At 39.3% G+C, this 7,500-nt stretch overlaps 1 protein-coding gene across 1 annotated transcript in view; it reads right to left on the reverse strand.

Moving 5' to 3' along the window:
- The window catches only part of zbtb1 (zinc finger and BTB domain containing 1), a 6,775-nt gene extending 3,467 nt beyond the window's left edge, over positions 1–3,308 (reverse strand). The window contains exon 1 of the mRNA XM_079996905.1: positions 3,177–3,308. The gene's annotated coding sequence lies outside the window, so the exon portion shown is untranslated. The remainder of the gene's footprint in view (positions 1–3,176) is intronic.
- Positions 3,309–7,500: the final 4,192 nt, after the last annotated feature.

A 7,500-nucleotide genomic window follows, 5' to 3' on the forward strand; every position in this document is an offset into this window, starting at 1 on the left:
ACGTTGAGGTTTCCCTGCGGTTGAATCTGATGCCACTGCTGTTTATTTCATAACATTTGGTCGGTGCATTTAGAGCCCGAATGACTCACGTTGATTAGAGTCATAAAAAAACCTTAATTTAAAGCTGCTCCGCTGCTGGACGGAGGCAGTGGAAGGACACTGAGCCAGAGAAAAGGATCTTTTTAAATTGACATTAACGGAGAATCAGAGACAGAGAATAGAACAATTACACAGAGATACTGCTGTTACAACATCCAAACCGTTTGGAAACTGTTTGTGGCGAGAGACGGCAGTGAAGTTCAACTGGTAACACCATGCTGTGTGTGTGTGTGTGTGTGTGTGTGTGTGTTGGGGTCTGAGCCGCTGGACTAGATTCACTGGAGACACTGACACTTAAACCCATCTACATGGGTTTAAGGCGTGTACATATATTCTAGTTCATGTTTTGTTTTCATATTTTGCACATATTTCATATTTCATATTTCATACCCCCCCCCTGTGGTCTCCTGGTTGCTCCTCTCGCAGAGCAACCACGACGCGGTCTACACCGCACAACCCTCCAAATAGTAAAACAACCCTCCATGTTTGCCTGTAAAGCAGAACTTGTCATGGTTAGAGCTCAGCTGACGTTTGGCTGTTTGTTCCGTGTCCGGCGACTCATTTATTTGTTGACTTTTTTACTTGGATACATTTTCAGTAAGTTACATTTCCATGAAATACCAAAAACGTTGTGGTATTTCTGTGAGTAATTACCATTGCACGGCTTCTATTTTTCCAACGCCTCACTGGATCTTGAACGCATCACTCAGTCACACGTTTCAGTGTTTTCGAGGAACGGGCTGAGCAATTTTGAGGGTTTGTTTTTATTCTTTTTTTCATGAATCCGGCAAAGTAATGTGGAGCAGGGATTTAAATCAATCTAACAGATCTACTGACATCTACCAGGTAACAAGTTCCATAAATATACATCTAAATCCATAGTTTGATAACGTCTAAACCCTCAGAGTGACCGAGTCCACACTGCACACCGAACACGATCATACTGGACATTCTCAATCACACACATAGTAACATAGTAAATAATATGATGATGTCACAGAGCGTCTTACTGTAAATATCATTTATCGTAAATTATATGATGACATCATAAAGCGTCTTACTGTAAATATCATTTACAGTAAATAATATGATGACATCATAGCGTAAATAATATTTCCTTCATTTTAGAACCAGGCGTCTGATGTGTCAGTTAACCGAGACCACCTGACTATTTTGGGTCCAAGTTGTTTTGTTTTTCATTCATATCTGCTCCGTATGTGGATGGATTCAGATGAAATTTCAACCACGAGTTCCTGGTGACATAGCGGTTTGAACGACACCTCAACCGTGTTCGTAGGTTCTGCTGGAGTATGTGTTCCAGAAAGTTTTTTTTCTCTTACAATAACAATAAGGGGGGGCTGCAGAACAGCAACCAATTAAATGATACTGGAAATGTTTTGGATTTCTTTATTATTATTATTATTATTATATTATTATATTATTATTATTATATTATTATTATTATCATTATTATTATATTATTATATTATTATATTATTATTATTATATTATTATTATTATTATTAGTATTATTATTATATTATTATTATTATTATTATTATTATTATTATTATTATTATTATTATTATTCCTATTATTTGGATGTGTACTAGTGTACTATAAACACTGCTACCTAGTAGTGTAATATAAACACTACTACCTAGTCTTACTATGTAGTACTACAGTGTACTATAAACACTACTACCTAGTATTACTATATAGTACTTCGGTACTACAGTGTCCTATCAACACTACTACCTAGCATTAATATGTAGTAATAGGGTGTACCTAAACACTACTACCTAGTATTACTATGTAGTTCTATAGTAGTACTACAGTGTACTATAACCACTACTACCTAGTATTACTATGCAGTACTACAGACCTGCAGTATTACTATGTAGTACTACAGAATTACTACGTAGTACTTGAGTGTAAACGTGACTACCTATAAACACTACTACCTAGTCTTACTAGGTAGTACTACAGTATACAATAAACACTACTACCTAGTCTTACTATGTAGTACTACATTTACATTTACATTTACATTTACACTACAGTATTACTATGTAGTACATCAGTAAACTATAAACACTACAACCCAGTCTTAGTATGTAGTACTACAGTATTACTATGTAGTACTACAGTATTAATATGTAGTACTTCAGTGTACTATAAACACTCCTACCTAGTATTACTACTACCTAGTATCACTATGTAGTAGTAGTACAACAGTGTACTGTATTACTACAGTATTACAATGTAGTACTTCAGTGTACTATAAACACTACTAGCTAGTCTTACTATGTAGTACTACAGTATTACAGTGTACTGTAAACACTACTACCTAGTATTACTATGTAGTACTATGGTATTACTATGTAGTACTATAGTGTCATATAAACACTACGACCTAGTCGTACGATGTAGTACTACAATGTAGTACTTCAATGTACTATAAACACTACTAGCTAGTCTTACAACGTAGTACTACAGTGTTACAGTGTACTATAAATACTGCTACCTAGTATTACTATGTAGTTCTACAGTGTAATATAAACAGTACTACCTAGTCTTACTATGTAGTACTACAGTATTACTATGTAGTACTTCAGTGTACTATAAACACTAGTAGCTAGTCTTACTATGTGGTACTACAGTATTACAGTGTACTGTAAACACTACTAGCTAGTACTACTATGGAGTACTACGGTGTACTATAAATACTCCACCGCGTCCCGCCCCCGCGCGCCCATTGGCCGCCTGGCTCCGCGGCCATGCGGGTCCAGCTCCTGTCAATCACCCGCACAGGTCCGCGCTGCGGGAACAGGTCGCTGCGGTAGAAACACGTACGGGACGACACGCGTGTCCCGCGGCTGCTTCGGGCTCCAACAGCGGCCAAGATGGATCCTGGTCCCGGGGCGGCGGGGGCGGCGGGGGCGTCACGCACGGCCGCCCCGCCGCCCCCGCCGCCCCCGCCGCCCCCGCCGCTCCCGCCGCTCCCGCACGCAGAAAACACACCCCGCGGCTCCCACGCGCGGAGATCCCCCCAAAAGGCGTCGATCCGCACTCACCGAAGCTGGCGGCGGCCCCGCTGAGTCCTGTGGAGTCCGGGGGCTTGAGGGTGTCCGGGGTCCGGCGGCTCTGGGACCGAAGGTTCGATCAAAGTTCTGGAGCTTCAGACTCCTCCTCCTGCAGCGCGAGGCACTTCCGCACAGCGCTCTGCGCGTTCCCGCACCAGGCGGATCCACTGTCACGCACATCCAGCCGCTCTGTGCGCGTCCCCGCACCGCGATCACGCACACCCAGGCTCTGTGCGCGTCCCCGCAGCGGGCAGCTCCCGGAGACACCGCACGTCCATCCCTTCCGCCGCGCGCCGTGCGCGCTGCGCGCCGCGCCCCGCAGAGGCGGAAGAAAAGCACTGCGCCTTTAAGTTCCACATGAATGGGAGATCTGTTCCTAAACAGCTGCACAGATGGTTTCTCTCCATTTAGACATATATGACATTTGAATTCAAGTTGACTGGATGGACGTACTTTGTAGAATATTACTGTACGATAACATGGCTACATAACATGACTGTCACTAATACTACATAATAGCGCATCATACATATTACTGCATTGTAGTATTAGTAATATGATGTTCTAGGTTTCTCTCCATTTAGAAATATATGACATTCGAATTCAAGTTGACTGGATGAACGTACTTTATAGAATATTACTGTACGATAACATGGCTACATAACATGACTGTCACTAATACTACATAATAGCGCATCATACATATTACCGCATTGTAGTATTAGTAATATGATGTTCTAGGTTTCTCTCCATTTAGAAATATATGACATTTGAATTCAAGTTGACTGGATGAACGTACTTTATAGAATATTACTGTACGATAACATGGCTACATAACATGACTGTCACTAATACTACATAATAGCGCATCATACATATTACTGCATTGTAGTATTAGTAATATGATGTTCTAGGTTTCTCTCCATTTAGAAATATATGACATTTGAATTCAAGTTGACTGGATGGACGTACTTTGTAGAATATTACTGTACGATAACATGGCTACATAACATGACTGTCACTAATACTACATAATAGCGCATCATACATATTACTGCATTGTAGTATTAGTAATATGATGTTCTAGGTTTCTCTCCATTTAGAAATATATGACATTTGAATTCAAGTTGACTGGATGGACGTACTTTATAGAATATTACTGTACGATAACATGGCTACATAACATGACTGTCACTAATACTACATAATAGCGCATCATACATATTACTGCATTGTAGTATTAGTAATATGATGTTCTAGGTTTCTCTCCATTTAGAAATATATGACATTTGAATTCAAGTTGACTGGATGAACGTACTTTATACAATATTACTGTACGATAACATGGCTACATAACATGACTGTCACTAATATTACATAATAGCACATCATACATATTACTGCATTGTAGTATTAGTAATATGATGTTCTAGGTTTCTCTCCATTTAGAAATATATGACATTTGAATTCAAGTTGACTGGATGAACGTGCTTTATAGAATATTACTGTACGATAACATGGCTACATAACATGACTGTCACTAATACTACATAATAGCGCATCATACATATTACTGCATTGTAGTATTAGTAATATGATGTTCTAGGTTTCTCTCCATTTAGAAATATATGACATTTGAATTCAAGTTGACTGGATGAACGTACTTTATACAATATTACTGTACGATAACATGGCTACATAACATGACTGTCACTAATACTACATAATAGCGCATCATACATATTACTGCATTGTAGTATTAGTAATATGATGTTCTAGGTTTCTCTCCATTTAGACATATATGACATTTGAATTCAAGTTGACTGGATGAACGTACTTTATAGAATATTACTGTACGATAACATGGCTACATAACATGACTGTCACTAATACTACATAATAGCGCATCATACATATTACTGCATTGTAGTATTAGTAATATGATGTTCTAGGTTTCTCTCCATTTAGAAATATATGACATTTGAATTCAAGTTGACTGGATGGACGTACTTTATAGAATATTACTGTACGATAACATGGCTACATAACATGACTGTCACTAATACTACATAATAGCGCATCATACATATTACTGCATTGTAGTATTAGTAATATGATGTTCTAGGTTTCTCTCCATTTAGAAATATATGACATTTGAATTCAAGTTGACTGGATGAACGTACTTTATACAATATTACTGTACGATAACATGGCTACATAACATGACTGTCACTAATATTACATAATAGCACATCATACATATTACTGCATTGTAGTATTAGTAATATGATGTTCTAGGTTTCTCTCCATTTAGAAATATATGACATTTGAATTCAAGTTGACTGGATGAACGTGCTTTATAGAATATTACTGTACGATAACATGGCTACATAACATGACTGTCACTAATACTACATAATAGCGCATCATACATATTACTGCATTGTAGTATTAGTAATATGATGTTCTAGGTTTCTCTCCATTTAGAAATATATGACATTTGAATTCAAGTTGACTGGATGAACGTACTTTATACAATATTACTGTACGATAACATGGCTACATAACATGACTGTCACTAATACTACATAATAGCGCATCATACATATTACTGCATTGTAGTATTAGTAATATGATGTTCTAGGTTTCTCTCCATTTAGACATATATGACATTTGAATTCAAGTTGACTGGATGAACGTACTTTATAGAATATTACTGTACGATAACATGGCTACATAACATGACTGTCACTAATACTACATAATAGCGCATCATACATATTACTGCATTGTAGTATTAGTAATATGATGTTCTAGGTTTCAGTACAGCTGAGTCAACAAAGGTGCAAACTACAGGAAGACAGAAATCTGCTTTAAATGTTTGCAACTGTACAGTACCTGTGGAGTGGCAGACCGGGGCGGTGGTTCCCATTTTTGAAAGGGACCGGAGGCTGTGCTCCACTTCTAGGGGTCTCACACTGCTCAGCCTCCCCGGGAAAGTTTACTCCAGGAGGCTGGAAAGGAGGCTGTGGCCGATTGTGGAACCATGCTTTGGATGGTTCTGGTGAAATGGTTCCTCTGCATTTAACCATCCTTGGCTTGTCCTTCCTCCGGGGGGGCAGCCAGGAGCAGTGGGCAGCATTCATTGACGCCCGGGGACCTGGTGACGAGTGTCCATCGCTGGTCAGACCATGATGTGTGCATGTGCATGCATTTGGGAGATAACCTGCCCGGAGCACAGTGCCAACAGCGCCCCAGGCGGTGTAATGCACTGTGCCACCATGGCCATCCAGTTGTGATATTCATGGCCGGGATCTCAGGGCGCAGCCGAGGGGAGGAGAGTGTCCGGTTTGGGAACCTCAGAATTGTATTTCTGCTTTTTGCAGATGATGTGGTTTTGTTGGCTTCATCAGAGCGTGACCCCCAGCACGCACTGGGCTGGCTTGCAGCAGATTGTGAGCCCCAGCACGCACATGACTGTATGATGACATGACTGTATGATTACATGACTGTATGATTACATGACTATATGATGACATGACTATATGATGACATGACTGTATGATAATATGATGACATGACTATATGATGACATGACTGTATGATAACATGACCATATGAAAACATGACTGTATGATGACATGACTGTATGATGACATGACTGTATGATGGCATGACTATATGATAACATGACTATATGATGACATGACTATATGATGACATGACTGTATGATAATATGATGACATGACTATATGATCACATGACTGTATGATAACATACAGTTATCTGTGTTGTAGTGTGGTGTGTTGTGTGACAAATAAAGACTGTTTCTTCTTCATGACTATATGATGACATGACTATGATTACATGATAACATGACTGTATGATGACATGACAGAAGTTTAACCTACTTCCGATCACTACTGCCCCACCCGGAAGCAGCTGTTATAGATTATATCATATTTGTGATCATTGTTCAACATTGGACACACATATAAATAATTACAAAGGTTGTTATAGAAATCAAACATTCCTTTGTTGCCTAGAAACCCCCAAGCATGTGTTTTTTTAAACAACGTAACCCATAATGCTCTGCACGCTGGAGGGACGTTCCACTGCGTGATGAAGGAATATTTCTGTTTGTTATTTGTTGGATCATATTTCCGCCATTTAAATTGTGGCTCCACAGGGGCCACATGCACCACGCCCGGCTCTTAATGTTATTACCAAAGGGAGACGTTTCTGGATCCTGTTCAACAAATACCTTTTATAGGATCATCCCATTGTGTCTTTATTCATTTAGAAACTAAGACA

The sequence above is a fragment of the Zeus faber genome, assembly GCF_960531495.2.
Source record: "Zeus faber genome assembly, chromosome: 2".
NCBI classification, from domain to species: Eukaryota; Metazoa; Chordata; class Actinopteri; order Zeiformes; family Zeidae; genus Zeus; species Zeus faber.